General features: G+C 38.7%; 1 protein-coding gene across 1 annotated transcript in view; it reads left to right on the forward strand.

Moving 5' to 3' along the window:
• Positions 1 to 12,833, forward strand: part of LOC103461274 (uncharacterized) — a 68,416-nt gene extending 55,583 nt beyond the window's left edge. The window contains exons 2-3 of the mRNA XM_081616434.1: positions 5,803 to 5,890; positions 12,328 to 12,833. The gene's annotated coding sequence lies outside the window, so the exon portion shown is untranslated. The remainder of the gene's footprint in view (positions 1 to 5,802; positions 5,891 to 12,327) is intronic.
• Positions 12,834 to 21,513: the final 8,680 nt, after the last annotated feature.

Raw genomic sequence — 21,513 nt, forward strand, 5'->3', positions numbered from 1 at the left:
ACAATTCAGCTCATAGCGTGTTCTCTTTGCGGTTTATAGAAAATTACAGAGTTGTCCTGCTACATGAAACAAGCACTTTGCTTTACACGTAGCTGATGAGAAGCGTTATTCTGCTGTGTTCAGGTGACTCCCACTTATCTGGTGAAGAGCAGAAGTTAAGCAGTTCTAGTCACACAGAAAAGCAAACATCACAAGGCATTACCTCTGTCACTGTAATAGATATACTGTTACAATACTAACAGACATTTCCTTAACATCTTAAGGATGTTAAGATGATACTGGCAATACAGGCAGTATTGCCAAAGATGATACTGGCAATACTGCCTGTATTGCCAGTATCAGAGGGGGGACGACAGGGGTGCCACCAAAATATGCCGTCGATCCCTCTATCAGAAAATACAAGTCCTTACCTTATCTTTGTCCCACTATGACATTGTGACAGGTCAAATAGTTGAAACAGAAATGTTACTATACTCTTTGTGGCCTTCCTGTTATCTGTTGAAAATCTCACTCTCACAGATGGAATTCACCAAAGACAAGTCTGGACATGAAAAATGTAGTTTTCTTTTAAGTAGCTTCTCACTGTGCCTCTGTGGCATCTCATTGATGCTCAAACAGTAAACTTTGAGTCTTTTCATAAACTGAAGATTATTTAAAGTGTAGTCTGATAAAGCCTGGGATGGTGCATTCACTGATCTGAAAAAGATTTGATTTTTGATAAATCCATCACTTAATGACTCTAGGTTTTATTCATTAATTTTTTTTGCGTACACTTCTGATGCGTTATGTGTGCAACATTTTGGTCAACTTTTGTTTTAAATGCATGATAAAATTGAACTTTGGCTTTACTTGTGCAGAGCCCAACCCTCTGCAGAGCAGAAAGTTGATGTTGACTTGAAATCCAGTAAGACTAATTTTTTGTCTTTAAGAAGTTTAGTTAGAACAAGTTATGACAGTAGGCAAACACATACTGCCTCATTAAACACGAAGGATGAATTCTCTAATTTTTAGATGCTCATTATTTTGTGAATTTTTCCTTCAAGTTGTTTTTTCTAGGAGTTTGTCAGATTCACTGTCACTGTGAGTTTTTTTGTTTACAGCAGACCAATTATATATTTCTTTTGTTGTCTTTGAGGTTTCAAAGTCCTTTTCAGTATCGCTGCCTCAGTCACCCACTCACTCACACAGAGACTTAAACATAGTGTCTGAATGCTGCTATTAAAGCTTTAATGGCTGAAAGGGTTTTCTGGTGGACCTGTAGCTGGGATTATGAATGTTTAGATTATCGTATTGAAATGATCATTTAATAATTTTATTTTTTTTAAACTATTTTTACTTACTGCTGACAGTGTCCTAAATGTCCATATATGTCAGTATGTTGACAAAAAGTGAAAACATGAGAAAAAATGTATTTTGTGAAACATCAAGTTCTGTCACGTTGTTGGGGTATGCGTCACTTTTGTGATAGAGAGCAATTACAGACTCAGTCTAGACTAGTAGGAACCAGCCGCGCTTTGCTTTGTACAGAGTTAGAAGCCCCAGTTACTGAAAAGCGATTGCTTCCTGCACTCTCTGGAAGTTTTTAACGATTGGTTCTGATTTTACCCATTTACTTAACACTTGGACGTAATGTATGTAATACGCCGAAATTTGCGTAGGATGTAGGCAACCATCCGTGTCGATCCAAACAACATATTTGACAGCAATAAAATATCTTAAACATTCCTCTTGTGCTAACTTTAATTGCGCAATATTTGGAGGTGTGGCCAACATGGACTGAATGACTTCGTTCACTTCCTCCGCTGACATTGTTAAGAACGACAGACAAAAATTCTATAACAGTCCAGAAAATTGACGCCATTGTTCATGACTCCACCTGTTTGCTGATTGGCCCAGTTGAAATATTACTGGAGGAATTGAACTCAGCGGTAGAAATCTGAGACGAAGCAGTGAAGGGAGATGAGAATCGAGCGTAATTGCATAGAAAGGCAATTCTCAATCAAAAGCTATTCTCAATCAGGGTTTATATCATTTTTACCCTATTTTCCTGAATAATTTTGGAAACCACTGGATTGTTGATTATCAGAACATTTGTCACACTAATTGAATTGTTTTTACTCTTTGCTGTTGCTGTCCCTCTTTTCTGTCTCTAACCCTCACAAACAAATTTCCTGTCTTGTTCATGTTGTACCTCATTCATTTTCAAACGAGGTGAGTTTTAGTTTACAAGTTCAAAAGTCGTTTCTCTCGTCCGTCTTGTTGAGTCCGTCGGAAGCTGCTGTCCCTTTTATTTCTGCAGACATCTTGTATTTATTCATAAGAGTCTAATGTAACAAGTTAGCACCTTGATTAAATGAGTCTATAGTGTGGGAGGTGAGCTAATGTTTAGTGTTGTCTGGCTGATTAAAGCTTAGCAAACAAGTGATTGCTATGCAGCTCTGCTCCTTACTGCCAGCTCATGCACAAGGCTGCTCTCTGTTCCCTCTGTGCATCCTTCCATCTCAAGATCTCTCCATTTAACTGCCCCTCTTTGCCCCTCTGCCTCAATAATCCTCTGTCACTCTGATTTGCACTGTCTAGTAAGCACGCTTTATATCCATCCCTCAATCCTAGCTTGAGTTTGGACAAACTCTTCTGTTTTCAGCGTAGGGAGAAAAAAAAGGCATTGCATTGAACAAAGAGAAGAAACAAACAGTTTTAACAAATGGATCGATGCGTCTCTCAAACGTCTGGGTTAATATCTGTGGCTTTTATATTTTTCTTTGTTTCTTTGTCTTGAAATCAAACTCTAACCATCTGCCACCTTCGGTCCCCTTCATACGGTTTCAGCTCTCTCGACTTTCCCAGCTCAGTTACCGTGCCAACAGCCTAAATTCAATTACTGCAGACTGTGAGAAAATCCCAGGCCACTGATTGGTCACTGCAGGCATCTATTAAGTGAATGCAACAGGGCACACAGATGGTTTGGGACAAGAAGATTGAACAAAAGTACAATATCTGGAAAGTAGCGAGTGGCAAAATGGTAAAACATGACAAAAAGAGGAAGTAAAAGATGTAGGTTAAATGGATAAAGTGAAACATGTACCCTTCTCTTGTTATCCCCCTCAAGCCCCTCGTAGCCTTCAGGCTCAAGTTAAAACAAACACGGCTGCCCTAAGAAGCCCCGTCCATAATCCCTGCATAATCACTCAGGCTGCCTCGGCACACACAACCAAAACATAAGGAAACAAGACTTTTAGACGTGTGTGTTTGTACTTTTGTTTCAGATGAACTTCAAAGAACAAGAGGTTAAAGTTATGTATCGACCTCAGCTGTCAGTGGGAATGTGTTAGTGTTTCTCTGCTGCGTTTAGAGAGAAATCGAAGGGGAACAGATTGGAAAACAGTGAAAGAAAGAAACATGGAAAATGACGAAACATGAAACATGGAAGAAATTAAATATTTTTACTTTGGAGAAAAACCAGGGAGTTAGGTCCGAGATCATGCAGGCTTAGTTTTAAAACTCAGAGCCTGTCAGTAATTTCCCTGCTAGATTCAGTTACACTGAATCAGAGGATCTTAGTTTCAGGGGGATCATAGTTCAGTCAAAATGATGGAAAGTAGGCACATGTCCACTGAACGACCCCCTTTTTTTGTTACAAACCCAGGTAGTCCTCCTCTGCATTTAGCAGAGTAAAAACTTCTTAACTCCAGAAAACAGTCCGAATAGAGAGGTGGTACTTTTTCATTTACTTTAAACTTTGGATATAGTTACCGTATTTTCCGCACTATAAGGCACCTAAAAACCTTCAATTTCCTCAAAAGCCGACAGTGCGCCTTATAACCCGGTGAGCCTTATATATGGACCAATATTGAGCCACAACAGGTCTAGCAACTACAGTAAGCAGCCGCCGACTTCATTTTCGCCCGTAGAAGAAGAAGCGCGCGGTGCATGCTGGGATAGTTGTCAGAACGCTGGTTTGTTAATAAAGTTTGACTGACCTATCTACCTACGACCTGATAATCAGGTCGTCTGCAGGTCATTCAGCACCACGTTCTCCACCAACAGGCTGTGGGCGAACGGAGAAAGGTGACCATCGTCCGGCCACGCCCCGGCCCAGTCGCAGAAGGCTCTCCTCGCCGACCCGAGTTGGACTGTTTTGTTGACATTCTTTATGTCAACAAAGTGGCTTTAGATCAGTGGTCCCCAAACTACGGCCCGCAGGCCGGATCCGGCCCGCCTCCACATTTGGTCCGGCCCCCTGAACAATACCAGAGAGCATTCAGATTTTTTTTCATATACCGTATTTGCCGTTTATATGTGGATTTTTCTTCAACCACCAGGGGGCTCTTTAGCAGGAAGTGAATCATTGGAAGTCAAAATTGGAAATCAAAGAAGAAAGCTCCCATTAAAACGGAATTAGGTTTTAATAGGGAATTGAAATTTGAGAATGTTGATCAGTTAAATAGCATTGAGGGGGAAAAGATTTTTTTTTTTTAAATAATACTGGAATCATTATGAGAATTTGAGGTATAGATATTAGGATCCAGTAGATGGCAGTAGTGCAACAATAATGGATGCAAGCTGCTGTTGAAATCTAAAGAAGAAGAAGAAGAAAGCGCCCATTTTCATTTAGCACATGCTAGTAGCAACACGAAGGATCAGCACTTTTACTGTTACACCTATTGTTCAGAAACTACCGTAATCAGTTCAGTTAAATCTAAACTTGGCAACTTTTCTTTTTCAACGTAATAAATGTGATATTCAATTGATCAGTTATGACTCAGATTTTGGGTCTCCGCCCCTCTGCTGCTGCTGCATCGCTGTGGAAAACCTGGAGCGGAAGAGATATCTGAGGCTTATATGTGTATGTTTACTGGGTTTTTTTTTTTACTTTGGGGTTGTGGTTTATAGTCTTGTGCGGATCATAGTTCGGAAAATACGGACTATGATCTTTCCTGACTTTTTTTCTGTGAAGAACCCAGAGAGGGTTATTTGATTGTGCTTTCTGGAAAACAATAATTTTTTACATTTAGGCTCTCCTACAATTGTCACACTTTTTCTGTTACAAACTGACTCCGGCCCCCAGCAGAGAAAAAGTTTGGGGACCCCTGCTTTAGATATTAATCCGGTTGCTTCGACTAAGGTTACCAAGGGACCAGCCCCTATACATTTAAAGCCGGGGGGTGAGAGACAGAGACTGTGGCGGCAGCGTGTCGGTTGGTCTGTATTACCCAGAAAGCAGTTGGGCACAATATCGCAACACCAACACCGTGAGTGAAACAATGACTGGGGCAGCTACTATATAAAGTACTGGAGGACCACTTCTTTATTATTACACATCCACATTTGTAGAGTACGGAACAAATCACATCCCGTATCGGTTCAATACGGGACGGGTGGCGACCCAAACTGTAGCGTCTATTCTTGTGCGCCTTATAGTGCGGAAAATACAGTATATAGTTTTTGAGGTGTGAGAATGTAAAGCATGTTAAACTGAGTTAATTTTTTCAACATTATGATGTGGTCATATTGGTGTACGATGGTTTACAGCTCATTTCTGCTAAGTTTGACTGTTATCAATTTTAAATAATTGTCTGGGCTGAAAGAGAAAAAGTAAATTATTCACTTAGAGTAATGGGGTTTTAAATGGTTTGTGGGAGGAATAAAAACCCTCCCACAAACTCCAGATTTGAGGAGCCGTTCTTTCAAATATGCTCAAAATGCTTTTGATGAATTGGTACTAATGGAAAGTCTTGCAAAGATATATGTTTTGTAGATCAGATAACATATTTAACATTGCCTTCCATCATCTTTTTAAAGATTCTCAATGGCCTCCATGATGCAGAACGTCAGGGTAGTTATGCTCTCTGACAACGGATGAAAATGCTTTCTGTGGTACTGGAAGAAGGTAGGATATCTTTCACAACACCAGAACCTTCAAAATAACAATATTTGAATTGTACCTTTCTAACAGGGATAATTACAGTTTAAACTGTCTGATTTGGGTCAAACATTTAAGGTAAAAGACAAGATTGAACTGTGAACAGCTGCTTTGAGGACTGCAGCCTCTGTACATGGCACCCAGGGGAACATTTACCTGCAGGGCTAATCTGTGTTGCTGCTCCGACACACACATACAAACCTAGATGTCTACTACACTACATTGCATTTGCCTCCACCTAAGTTTAATACCAAACAGTGAGGTCATTGATCACCTCACCTTGAGGATGAGAAGATATTTTGCTAAGTTGTCAGCCCACAGACTCTTACTTTGCTCACTCCAACTTTCTTCCATTGTGTTTACATTGATCTTTAATTTGTGTGTGTGTTATTTTCAATAGGTTCTCGTGTCCATCTGTTTGTGTATGCGTGTGTCCTTGCATGTGTGTGTCTGCAGTCTGCAGGTGGCTTCACTAACAGTGAATATTTCCTTACTGTTTGAGGCTCGTGGGTCAGCATATACAACAGCAGGCTTGTGTTTCGGCTACAGAACTCGTTCAACTTCCGCCTCAGCTGAATGTTTGCGACTCGGGACTTCCGACTGCGACTCCAGCTGCCATAGAAAACTTCCACCTGCTGAGCAAAGCGTATGCCTCGGATGCTCCTCGTTAAATGGCTAAATACCAAATTAAAAAGTGTCCAAGTTGATGATATTAAAATTCTACATGGAATTATTAACAAATTTAACCTTTTTATGTTATTGTATGTCAATTATGCCAATTGAAATACTTGCCTTGATTTAATATTCAATTAAAATCTGAAATTACAGGAGTCGCCTAAGAAAGTGTCAAAGCATTCTAATCAGGTCTTTTCTTATCAAATATTTTTTTCACTTCATGCAGCATTTTTGATTGTTTAGTTCTATAAAGTTGTTATCAGCAGTCAGCCATGTTTCCATCCAACTTCCATGAATTTTGAGCAAATTTTTAAAATGACCCAAAAAAAAACCTAAACAAAAAAACAGGCGAATTAGAGATGCTTCACTCCACTGGTCTGGAGCAAATCAACCAGGCCACACAAAGCGTCATTTTGTCCGATGCTGACACACAATAAAGAGGAAGTAGAGGTGGACCGCACACCTCCATAGAAGACAAATATTTAAAAAAAAACATGATATAAAAGTTTTAAATCATTCAGCAAGTATACTGCAACAAGGTTCTAGCCACAAAGCCAGTAAACTAAGTATGTATTGTACCTTCCTGTTTGATGTTTTCATGTGCTTTAATCGCTCTGAACAGCATTTGATCATTTCCAAATCCAAAATACTTGATCAAACTACTTGATCAAATCTTCAAAGGGTAATTTTACACAGAGCAGAGATTCTCTAAACATCATTTGAGATTCATGAGCCTTTATTCCATTTGGGGAAACACAAAAAGACGCACACTGAAGTATGTCTTTGTCACCGGAACATCTAAGATTTTTAAGAGACATGAAAGAACATTTTGGCTTTCATGTGTCCTAAAATTGAATGTTTTACCAGCAATTACCGTGAGCTCTAGTCTGTAGTTGATTTTTATTGAAGTTTTGCTTTGACTCTTCCAAACAACCATCAGGCGGATTGTTCCACACACCGTCTGAATAAATATTAAAATGATCATTGTTGACATGTAGCGGCTGACTGAGTCTAAACTCTCCAAACTCTGATGATAAGCTATGAGCCTGTGTGTGTGTGGGGGGGGTGCGTGTGTGCGTGCGTGTGGTTGTGTGTGTCCAGTCTTCTATCAGTTTCTCTTCATCATCACCAGGGTAAATGGCTTTTCTTTGATGACCCGATCGACACAGTAGTCAAGCTGCAGCCTGAAAACAGAAACCAGGAAATGGCTGAGCCAATAAGTGCAGATGTTCCCTCCTCCCTTTGCTTAAAGCCTGACTTCCAGCAGAGAAGGCAACTAATGCACCTAAATCAATAATCTAGGACAATATGTTAATATTTTCTAACACTGGTGTCTTTAGACGTGGGCTTCTGGCAGTGAATCCCCATTAGAATTTTATATGTTTGTTTTTCTTTGTTTGCATTATTTCTATATACCATATTCTAAGTCCAGAACACAATCCACTCATTAGATCAGTGTTTTTCAACCACTGTGCCGCGGCACACTAGTGTACCGTGAGTGATAGTCAGGTGTGCCGTGGAAATTATCCAATTTCACCTACGGTATTTTTCGGACTATAAGCTGCTACTTTTTTCCTACACTTTGAACCATGCAGCTTGTAGCCCGGTGTGGCTTTTCTGTGGATTTTTCTTCAACCACCAGGGGGCTCTCTAGCAGGAAGCAAATCATTGGAAGTCAAAATCTTAAATCAAAGAAGAACGGCTAGTTTTCATTTAGAATAGCGGTTCTCAACGTGGGCGGTACCGCCCCCCAGGGGGCGTTCAGAGGACGGCAGGGGGCGCTGGCGGACATTTGTACAAAAGGGGGGCGCTGGGATGCCTTTGGGGGGCGTTTGGTCGAAGGTAAACTTTACACCTTAAATCCACAACAATATCAGTTTAGACTTTGAGCAACTTGGTAAAACTGTATTGTGTAACATTAAACCATGTTTAGCTGCAACTGTATCGATGGCAGCTCTTCTTCTATTCAGTGTTTGTAGCTTCATGGCTCCGCATCTGTTCAGCGTTACACCGGCTGATGATGCTGCTGTGATTCACTTTGTCTGGTATTTATGTAGCTACATATGTTTTGGCAGTTCTGTGATCATGTCAAAGCAGCAACTTATATTAAAAAGTTTTTTATTTCCGTTTGAAAGCTGCCCGCTACCATGGAAGGACAACAGAAAATCGCTCTTATAAACATGTAATTACTAAAATCACGACTTTGTATCCTTCTGAAAAATGAACCCATTTAAATCAAGAAATCCCTCCATGGTGATACCACAATAGAGAGCGTTCATTTTATAGCGTTAACACGGAGCTGTAAGTGGTCCGGTATGAAACGGGGGTGATAGAACAACACAGCACTTTTAAATTTCAATAATCAGAATGCAGAAATTGTTTCTGTTGTTTTAAAAGGTTTATGTCAGTCTGCCTTTTCCCCATCGATATTTTTCCCGACCGCCCTGCACCTTAGGGGCTTAAAAAAAATTTAAAAATACAAAAAAAATAACGCCGCGCACATTGCGCAAAGCTCTGAAACATGAGAAGCGGGCAAAAGGGAGCGAATAACATTGTGTTGAATTATGGCATAAAAAAAGAGAATCCGACGCTGAACAGTGAAAAATCAACACATGATGTGAAACACATGATGATTAGGAAGCGCAGCAGGTGATGAGTGAAGATTACTGATGGTCAATAAACGATAAAATAAATGTAGCAACAGGAAAGAAACTAAAGTGGACATAGCAATAAACCAAGAGAGGATAAAACTAATCAAAGGAAACTAAATGGAAATGAATGAAGAACAAAATGCAAGAATAAACTAAGAAACTAAAGTAAATACAGAGGAATAAACTGGTATGGCAAGACCTTTAGAGCAATAATTAATACAGAGACTGTATGACAAGAATAAACAGACACTATTTCCAGAATAAAGGTAAAATAATATTGTTGAAGTGCCATGAGCAGGGGCAACTACACATTATTCAGGTGGATGCGAAAACATGCCCCCCCCACCACGAAGGAGCGTAGAAACATACGTATTTTTGAAGTGGACATGTTAAGTGCAATTTGAAATAAGAAATGTAAAATATGAAAAACTTAATTTTTATGTTTATTTTGATTCCTATTCAAGAAACTTTGATAAGAATTACTATATATGTAATATAGGCGGCTACAGAGTATCTTTGTTTAGACTTTTGGTTGGTGGTGCCTCATGATTTTTTCAATTAAAACAATGTACCTTGGCTCAAAAAAGGTTGAAAAACACTGCATTAGACGATTACATGCACATGCAGCTGGTGATTATTCTGAAAGTGTCCCAGGTCTGTAGTCATGTGGTTATTAAAAGGTTTTCCTCAGTCTGAGAGGTGCAGCGGGGACAGTTTCTCCTTCGGTTGCTTCAGTAACCGTTCAGCAGCGCTGCTTCCTCAACAAAATGACTTTGGACAGATTTTATCCACATCAGTTTATTCCAGTGGACTGAAATGTTTTAGTTATTTGTCAAAATGGAGAAAATTTCCTCTGTTAAATTAAAAGAAAAAAATTAAGGAAACAGGCTTGAGAAATTCAAATAAGACATTTTTAAACATCTTAAATACTTTTTCCATCTCCTTCCATGGAGTCGGATTTTCTGGCAATCTCTTTCTTTGTTGCTTTTTCCCGTTTTCTGTTTATTTCTAGCAAAGTTATGTCTCTTAGCATGTCTGCTTTATATCATGAAATTAATTTAATTGACCATGACAGCATTGACAGCATATTAGGTGCTGTGTGCTTTAAGTGCGACTAAAGCAGAACATGTTAAAGCAAAGAAGAATCAGACCTAAAAATCTGGAAATGTACTAGAAACATTCAACCAAAATCTTAAGAAGCATCATCTCATCATTTGTTAATGCACTGAATAAACCATAAGTCTGAGCTAAGTGGCTGTACAAGTATAGCAAGAACAATTCACTGGGGAATAAAAAGAACAAAGTGAAATAATCCATGAATATAATCTCAGATTAAACATAAAGTAAAAAGACATTTGATTTCAAACATTGAAAGATGTAGATATCAATAGAAATAAATAGATGTCAATGATAAAATATTCTTTGAGGTTCATTTACGGTGAATATAATGAACAACTTTATAGTTTATTCGATCTAATACAAAAAGTTGAAGAAAATCCAGTTCTAGCTCGATTACATTTAAAATGTATGAATGATGTAGAAAAGTCAAAACATTGAACCTGAATGCAACACCTTGATGGTTCCTAAAGATTCAAGCAGGAATTCTAGATAAGAAGATATTCCTCAGTGTGAATTATTTTTGGCTAATTGTGTCAAGTCATTTTACAAAAATAAAATAATAAAAAAACATCACAAAATGTTGAAATGATTCAATAAAGCAAATTGCTGTTTTTTAGGGTCAGTATTATGTATTTTCCAGGCATATAGAGCCATTTTATATCACAATCAAGTAATTATGCTAACTTGTTTTAAAAACACTATATATATCAAATATGACTTAGAATAAAATTTTGACTGTCATTTAACACCTTGAAATTAGACCTGCCTCTTTCTGAAACTCCTTCTTCAGAAGTCATCATATTTCTCCTCCATTAACCCTTTAACAACATTTTACCAGCGTTACACTGAGAAGTAGCTGCTATAATGAGCTCAGCAGATATGCAGTTCCACCAAGGGTTTGCTAATTGCTGCTGGCTAGTCTGGAGGAGCTGAGTGGGGGAGTCGATGGCGAGGGCTGTTCTGTGAGGCAGAAGCTCTGAAGTTTGGAAACTGCAGTTCCGAGATGCAGCTTCAGTCTGCCTGGCCAGAGTCGGCCCAGTCAGGTAAATTCTTGTCCTAAAGGTTCAAACCTGTGGATGAACTTTGACTAGACCGCTGACATTAGAAATAAATGTTCTTGATTTTGAATTGGTTGCAAATGTAGAAGAATACCAATAAGAACAAATATATTTCTGATGTTTTTTAGCATTGATTTTCATCGTTTTTCCACCTTAATTTTGTGTTTTGGAAATACCCTGGGATCGCGTGGAGGACAGAATTTTAAACACGTTAAAACCTTTGTTATGCCCCCAAAATATCATTAGAATTCTACATGTTCACATTTCAGCCTTTAAAAGTCAATTCCCAATGTTTCCTGGGTTAATATTTGGTGAAACAGTTCAATCCGTTCTAATCGGGGGTGAATAAGAAGAAAAAATTATCTTTAAAAAAAAGTAAAGAAAAAAAATGATTCTTTCTTTTTTGCACTTTCAGATGTAACACAGAGGAGATGCCAGACTAGAAGACTGTGTGAATTATCTTAATGAATATACTGACTTATTTATTGGAGCTAATTTAAATCTGTCTGCAGAACAGAAAGACTGCAATGAAGAGATTATGAGCAAAAAGACTGCAGCTGTCTGCATGTTCATTCATTACCACCAAATATACCCTCCTAATTACTTCCGACAATCCACCCTTTATTTGAATCCAATTATGTCATTTTGCATTTGGTGTAATAAAGGCCGAGTGAATGCTGTAATAAAAACATGTATTATCATCTACGGCTGCCATCTGAATAAAAGTCCCCATGAGTACCTTGTGCAAATCAGCTCTATTGCAGGGCCTTTCAGGCATCTGCCATTAGAGCCTAAAATTTGAGCCGAGCAATTTTCAGCTTGGGTTTTTGTCTTCTTATGTCTTCATATGTCAAAGAGCCGTAGTTTGCATAACAGCTTCTCTTTTTCTTTTTTTTGTCAGGAAACCAGCAGAAGAGGTTTCTTAGAAAGATGTACAACTGCAAAAGGTATGTTATGTCATGTCAGTACTGTACTTCTAAAAGACTCAAAATGTCACCAGTTCCAGGTTCCACATGTTCTTTATCACCAGAAACAACATCAGTAGATTGCTTGTTAAGACAATGACAGTTGAAATACTTCTGTCATACAGGACAAAAACCAGGTTTGGTTATAATCACAACATGGCGCATTTTGTTTTTACTCTTACCCTTACAGATTTATGACAACATATCACAGACTTTATAGATGTTAAGTATAAAACTTAACATTCAAAGGCAAATACAGGATCCATTACAATAAACAATCCAGAGTAACTGAATGAAAACTTCCTGTTAGCATGGCGGCTAGCTGATTACTGCTAGTTCTGAGTGGCTGTTTCTGACTGAGTGGAGTAATTATGCAGAGCAGGGAGGAGATCGATTATTTTTTAGAGATTATCTGTCTCATGTTAGGACAGCGAAAGTTTTAATACGTATTTAAAATGTATTTTTTTAGGTTAGATGCTGCAGCTTTAAGCAGAGGTTCGGTGTGAGAGTCACTACCAGGTGGAGCAGAAGCGGCGCTCCGTCTGTGAAATATTACCATAGACATAATACAAGAGTAGACCCCGCATTGACTGCTCCGGCGCAGGAAATATGGCGGCCATCTTGGAGCGGTCGTCCCTCCTACTTTGCTCAATCAAAACAGCAGAAGATGCCTCAGCACTGAGAATATTGTTGTTCTGATCGATGGACTATTGATGTGAGGCTCCATAGACAACATTTCACAAGTAAGATGGACATATTATTGTGTACATATTGTGATTAGAATATTACTTTACTGTATTTATGTCCACCGGCGAGATACCAGCTAATATTAGCCACAGTGCTCGGTGTAATACAGGTTCAGTTGCTATGAAGGATAACTGAGATTCTGTAAATATAAAATAATTAATTATTCTCTAACATTGACTTAGATTATCTGACACAAGAGCCTACATTAGAAATGAAACAATGTAACACATATTATAAAACTTACATTACGTGTTATAACATGCACCAGCAAAGTTTACACAGGTGGTAAAGACTATTATTTATATGTAATTCTTTCACTCTGTCAAAAGTAAGATACATCCCAAATCTTCCGTTTTTGTTTTGAAGGTTTCTTAAAGACACGATGTGAGGAAGAAGAAGGAGAATCTATAAAGAGAGACGGATTCACTGCAGGATGAATCTCACCGGATTTTGGACTCAATCTCAGCTGCTGAATCTCAGAAGCTAGAACTCGTCGGCTGAAAAACACACACACACACACATATATATATATATATATATATATATATATATATATATATATATATATATATATATATATATATATATATATATATATATATATATATATATATATATATATATATATATATAAACATGTATCCAATATATATTATTCAGTATTAATCATTATTTATTTGTGTTTGTATAGTTATATAAATATGTATTGATCTTACTAAATAATTTATTAAATAAATTATGAACGGCTGTGGGCTTTGTAATATGCTCATCATACATCAATATCAGAATATTCCATTCCTATTCTATTGTTATAACCACTAATATTTAAATATGCTGAACAATGTATTAAAAACATACTTAAATAATACAATTGTTTATAAATGTAGCTTTGATAGATGTTTGAATATGGTTTCCAGTAACAAAAAAAGCTGTTATGATCGATTAAATGCGCTGATACGTCATTGTGCTGCTAAACACATAACCCTGAGTGGAGTGGTGGACCGCTCCAAGATGGCCGCCCTAAATCTCGTCAGCGACAATAGGCGAGAGCGGCCATGAGGGTCTATCCTTATATTATATCTATGAATATTACTACCTGTAGAGTAGCAGCGGTTCAACAGCGAGAGCAGAACCAGCGTCTTACATCGCAGCTCGAAGACTTAAATAATTTTCCAGGTTATTTGTTTAGCTTTCTGACCGTCATGCTAATCCGGGTCAGTGTTTGTAGCTGTGCGCTGCTTTACCTGCTATCTGATCCTCCATATGTTGTGTGATCGGCGATCACCGATCAGACACTTTTTCACGGAAATCGGCCGATTATGATCGGTGGCCGATCGATCTGCACACCTCTGCTTTTTACTTTATTAGTGACAACACGTTAAAGCACCAGTCACACTGTAGCAGCTGTCCTGAATGAGAAACGAGTTGGAAAATTTGACTGCAGTGGCCACGTGACGCCCAAAGAGGGCAGCACTGGGCCAGTTTTAGGCCATTTATTGTAGAATTGAAGACACAAAAATGATACAGTTTGCATTAAGGCCAAATTTATGCAGTTTATCTGCAAAAAAAAAAAGTTTATTTGAGGTTTAGCTTCTCTTTAAATGGACAAAACTGAATAACTGAAAGGAGCAAAAACCTTTCCACAGTGTTGTATATGCAAAGATACATCTATATTCTGTTTTGTGACTTTTTCCCCCAATACGATTTATCCTTTTCTGACAGTGGAGTGGAAAAGAGCCGCAGTTAGAATGAGAAGCCAACTATTTTGAATAGCACAATTAACACCAAATGCCTATTGGTTAAAGAACCATTAATTATCCTAATCTAGAGCCTCTGAGCAGCTGTACTTTAAATCCTAACCTGTGTTACGTATCAAAGGCTGTTTTAATTAGTGCAGCCCATGTAATTACAGGGCAAAAATTTGAATTCCTAAAAGAAATTGTAGGCTATTGGCTGTGCCATTTGACTGAAGCAGGCTGCACCGGTTTACCATGAGAACCCAGAGATCAAGACAGCGAAAGCCTAATAAATATATTTATCTTTAAAGGATATGTATCTATTGTTTCAAAAATGTATCGAACATTTTAAAGCAAAACATATCAGTGAATAGATTAGCTGTTCTCAACGTGGGCGGTAAAACTGTATTGTGTAACATTAAATCATGCCTGGCTGCAACTGTATCGATGGCAGCTCTTCTTCTATTCAGTGTTTGTAGCTTCATGGCTCAGCTCCGTTCCTGCTACTGGTAGCTTCACCACATCAGTTCAGCGTTACATCGGCTGATGACGTTGCTGTGATTCACTTTGTCTGGTATTTTTGTACATATGTTTTAGCAGATCTGTGATCATGTCAAAGCAGCAACTTATATTAAAAGGTGTTTTATTTCTGTTTGAAAGCTGCCCGCTTCCATGGAAGGACAACAGAAAATCACCCTTATAAACATGTAATTACTAAAATCACGATACCTTCACTTTGTATCCTTCTGAAAAATGAACCCATTTAAATAAATACAGAAAGAAATCCCTCCATGGTGATACCACGATAGAGAGCGTTCATTTTATAGCGTTAACACGGAGCTGTAAGTGGTCCGGTATGAAACGGGGTGATAGAACAACACAGCACTTTTAAATTTCAATAATCAGAATACAGAAATTGTTTCTGTTGTTTTAAAAGGTTTATGTCTGTCTGCCTTTTCCCCATCGATACGTTTCCCGACCGCCCTGCACCTTAGGGGCTTAAAAAAAAGAAACGAGGAGCACATTGAGCAAAACTCTGAAACAGGAGAAGCTGAACATAAAACGGAGCGACGAACTAGATGTGAATTATGGCATAAAAACAGAAAATCCGACGCTGAACAGTGGAAAAAATCAACACATGATGTGAAACACATGACGATTAGGCGGCGCAGCAGGTGATGAGTGAAGATTACTGATGGTCAATAAATGATAAAATAAATGTAGCAACAGGAAAGAAACTAAAGTGGACAAAGATCAGCAAAGATGGCGCCTGTGTGTGTTCGGGCTGCCGCTCGCCTGCTAAAATGTTGTTTTTTTGCCATTTGTCTGCTTGTGTTTGCTGTCATATCAACTTTGACGGACAACGTTTGCGTGAGTGCGATAAGGACTTATAATCGTGACTCTCTTTTCGGCATCAAAGAGTCAATGGAAAGCCGCTTCTACGATTGGTACAGCTACAAACAAACTTTTCCACCTCCGTTTGTGTGTCCCCCAACCTCTCGTGAGTACCTGGCGTTGTGGCGACGTCCAGGATATCCAAAAAGGAGGAGAAGAGGCTGTCGAGCGGGTGTCCAGGTTCGGATCAGGCGTGGCGTGCGGTATATGGTTCATGCTAATAGGAGCTACAGGTGGCTGCGTCAGATCCCACTCGTACGCGGCCTTACGGCTGGGGGTGCGGCCCCATCTACGCATCCCGCCACTCGTCCGGATTGTGGAGTTAAGCGTGGACCATCGCTGGACACACGATGGACGAGGTGCCCGGGCCCAGGGTCCGTTACAACGTTTCTTCCTTACAATAGGAGAACAGCATCGATCCTGCTGTTTGTCACGTGACCGTGGGAGATGTCTTCAGCCTATCCCGACGTGCCCAGTTGACTGGAATCCCGATCGGACCTTTTTGTCTTCGCAAAATCGGATTGGATTACTGAATGCTCGTTCAATTTCAAGTAAATCGTTCTCTATTAATGAACTCATTGTTAGGAAAAACTTGGACTTCCTCTTCCTCACAGAGACGTGGCAGAGGGAAAATGAATTTGTTCACTTAAATGAGCTTTGTCCTGCTGGTTACTTGGCGGTAGGTAAGCCTCGCTCAGGACGCCGTGGAGGAGGACTGGCTGCTGTGCACCGTGACTGGACCACATGTAGACTGTCAGAAACAAGCCACATCACCTCTTTTGAAATCCTTATGATGGAAGTTGGTTCCTCAGATACATTTTATACTATTTTGATATATCGCCCTCCTGGCTTTGCTGGGACTTTTCTTCAGGATTTTGCTGACTTTTTATCTTCTATTATTAGATTGGGAAAGGTCTTGATTGTGGGTGATTTTAATTTGCAGATTGATGATGTTACTTCTATTCCAGCAAGAGACCTTATATCGCTGACAGAGTCGCTTAACTTTACACAGTATGTCTCAGATCCCACACACAACAAGGGTCATACGTTAGACCTGGTATTTGCATTGGGTCTGCAAATTACCAATGTGTGTGTGGAGGATGTGCTCCTGAGTGACCATTACTGTGTTTTCTTTGACCTGATGGTGCCGTCTGAACCTCGGCCTGTATTTACTGAGGTAAAGAGGAGAATCATCACGGAGGCGACAGCCATGCTTTTCTGTGATAAGTTTGACCCTTCACTTTTTAATAATCTCACTGAAACGGACTGTTTTGTGAATGGTTTTAATAGCCAATGTGCTGATATTTTGGATCAAGTAGCGCCAGTTAAGGCTAGGAAGGTACTACAGGAAAGTCTCTGCCCATGGATAAATGATGAAATTAGGTCTCTGAGGAGAACATGCCGCCAGACTGAGCGCTTATGGAAATCTACTAAATTGGAGGTCCATAGGCTGCATTTAAAGGACTTAATATTGTTCCTAAATAGGACGATTGAGGAGGCCAGAGCAAGTTATTTTAAATGTCTAATAGCCTCAAATAAAAGAAATCCTAAAGTGCTCTTCGATACTATCAGCTCTCTTGTGTCACCTGTTGCTGTAAATCTTCATAACTCGACAATTACTTGTGATGAGTTCCTGGATTTCTTTATTGATAAGGTTAAAGTAATAAAGGACAGCTTGCCGCCTTGCCATAGTTCCCAGCATTTTGAACCTCCCAACCAGAGCTGGGCCTCATTTGAGCCCGTCACTGTGGAAGACATCTTACCCATCATCAAAACAATGAAACCGTCCTCCGGTACTTTAGATGTTCTCCCTTTTAAACTGTTTATGAGGGTTTTTGATTCCATTGGGCCCTACATTACAAAAATGTTTAACATGTCTTTGCTTAGCGGTGTGTTTCCCCGTCTTTTTAAACATGCCATTGTGGAACCACAGTTAAAGAAACTGGGACTGGATTCTTTTGAACTAAAAAATTTCCGGCCAATATCCAAGACCCCTTTCTTGGCCAAAGTCCTGGAAAAGGTGGTCTACATCCAACTTAGATCATTTCTGCAGGCGAATGACATTTACGACACTTTTCAATCAGGGTATCGTGAGTTTCATTCCACTGAAACAGCCCTGGTGAAGGTATTTAGTGACATCATGATAGCAGCGGACACCGGTAAATGTTCTGTGCTGGTTTTATTGGATCCGTCATCGGCGTTTGACACAGTGGATCATGGCATCCTGATAAACAGGCTCCAACATTTGGTTGGAATGTCGGGTTGCGTTTTGAAATGGTTCACCTCTTACCTGGTTGGTAGAACTTTTAGTGTGTCATTTCCAAACTTCGTAAAATGGTAACTTATGGAGAGCTTGAGATGATTGTTCATGCTTTTGTCTCATCGAGACTGGACTACTGTAACAGTCTGTTTACATGTCTTAATAAGAGGGAGTTAATGCGTCTGCAGATAGTACAAAACTCTGCTGCACGCCTGCTCACCTGCACCCACAGGAGGGAACATATCACTCCCATCCTCAAAAGCTTGCACTGGCTGCCTGTATCTTACAGGATGCACTACAAAATCCTGGTACTGACTTTTAGAGCTCTTCATGGACAGACGCCAGACTACATTAAGAACCTCATACAGCCTTATGTTTCGACTAGGAGCCTCAGGTCGTCGAACCTGAACTTGTTGACGGTTCCTCTGACCTTTTTTAAGACTCGTGGAGACAGATCTTTCAAAGCTGTGGCGCCTCGCCTATGGAATGAGCTACCTTGCACCATTCGATCTCTACATTGCATAGACACTTTCAGGAAACAACTTAAGACCCACTTTTTTAAACTTGCTTTTTAGTGTAATTCCGTGTTTTATTGTTTGTATGTTGTTTTTAACTTGTTTTACTTTTTACACTTTGTGCAGCACTTTGTGACCCTGGTCTGTGAAAAGTGCTATAGAAATAAAGCTTACTTACTTACTTACTTACTTACTTACTTACTTACTTACTTACTTACTTACTTACTTACATAGCAATAAACCAAGAGAGGATAAAACTAATCAAAGGAAACTAAATGGAAATGAATGAAGAACAAAATGCAAGAATAAACTAAGAAACTAAAGTAAATACAGAGGAATAAACTGGTATGGCAAGACCTTTCGAGCAATAATTAATACAGAGACTGTATGGCAAGAATAAACAGACACTATTTCCAGATAAAAGGTAAAATAATATTGTTGAAGTGCCATGGGTTTGTTGAGACCACATCTAGTACTGAGAATAAATATATCTTACAGACCATAACAGTAAAGAACTGATCACTTATTTATGTTTTAATTAGATTTGATATATTTATTTCTTCAATATTATTTTTCATGTCAGTGTTAATGTCATGAGGCTGATGACTCCATGACACTTTCAATTTGACTCATTAGGATTTGATTAAGAACCAGATTTGTTCTTTGTAATTTCTGTCCAGTAAAACTATTAATCTATAATCAATAGACAGGTCTATATAAAGATATAATCCATGTTTCTGTCTCATATTTGTATGGCATTAAAAGGATCTGGAACTTTTGTTTTTCCACTGAAAGTTCTGGTTTGAACAATAAATGCCATGTGGGTGAAGTTTTATGGATGATGCTCTGATGTCCCATTCTCCTGAAGGCAGCACAGAGCTGCACCACCAGAAACTGACAAACACTGAAGAGAAGAAGAGTTATGATTAATGTAGTTACAGTTCTATCCATGTTTTAATGTTGCAGCTCAGTCGTTTTGCAAATAGATCAAAGTTTAAACTGGCATGTTGAACATCTTTTATCTGGTCATTTTGTGGAATATTTAACAACTAGAAAATGGCAAAGAACAAAAATATATTTTCCACTCTGATTGGCTGATGTTAGGCCTACTGATTTTAACTTGAATGTTCGTTACATTTTTCTTAGACGCCTGTGAAAATAATTTCTATTTCTATGACTTTTTTGTTCTCTGGGAAATTATTTTTGATGATAAATACAGAAACAAGTAAACTACATGATACGCTAAGAATTATAAAATGGTGTACTTATGATCCTGACTTTAAACCAAATCAAACAGACACAGGATTCGTTGTTGGACATTTAAAGGCATAACAACACATTTCTCATTAATGGATAACAACGCAAAATATCTGTTTCAAATATTAATCACAGCATGTAAAAAAACTGACCAGTCGCTGCTCCTCCCTGAACCTCCAACTGTAGAAGAATAGATAGAGTCTTAATGAAAGATTAACGTTTCTAATTTGTTATCAAATGAATACGTTCATCATCTTGTGGTCCAAATGGATGTCATATGTCAACCAAACACAATATGCACTAAATTGATGAGAATTTAAAAAGAAAGGCTTCATCCTTCAGGAAGTGTCTATTCTCAGTATAATATTTAGTTATATACTGTTACGTCCACCAGGCTCGTTTGATGGGGCAACATTAATGGAGACCACACAAGGATTTAATGTGTAAATGAAAGTAGAATTTATTAAGTTATATGAAAGAAATAACCCTGAAAACAAGAAATGGCTGAAATAAGAAACCAAAATAGATTAAAGCAAAACCTATAAATAACCAGAAATGAGCAAATGCAAAACCTAACAAAACTCAACCAAAAGATACAAACCAAACCAAGTGGGGATCTGAGGAGAGGGAAGGGAAAAGCCTCCCCTCTGCTGTACGCCTAGCAGCTTTAAAGCTGCAGGACGCCAATCAGAGGAACACCCAACACCTGCAGGGCCTGACTGCAGAACCCTGCAAGGAAAAAGAGGGCAGGGCCCACTGATGCCGTAACAATACATAAAAGTATATCTCTCCAAAACAATACCCCCTTTTTCTCTTTTTTGTTTTACTTTGTTTTGCTTTCATAAATGAAAATATAAAGAGAAGAAATATATCTGATCAGACTGAAACTGCTTTTCTAATCTTCTCAATACCTCAAAAGTAAAGAATTAAAAAAAATACAGAAACAAGCATAAAAATCAAAACATCTACAATAGTGATAGTAATATTAATAATAAAATAATGGTCAGTGCAAAGAATCCTATAAATTCTTTGGTGGTGGCGGTGAGGGACCTGGATAAAGGCTGGGGGGGCTGGGCTGAAAAAGGTTGAGAAACACTGAAGTAGACGGAGAAGCTAAGCAGAGAGGAATCACCTCACTGAAATGAAAGTTAGTCAGTATTTACAGTCACAGCCAAAAAGAGTTGAGTGCCGAGCTGATCACCCACAATGAAT

Source organism: Poecilia reticulata, chromosome 15 (assembly GCF_904066995.2).
Source record: "Poecilia reticulata chromosome 15, P_reticulata-male-v2, whole genome shotgun sequence".
NCBI lineage: Eukaryota > Metazoa > Chordata > Actinopteri > Cyprinodontiformes > Poeciliidae > Poecilia > Poecilia reticulata.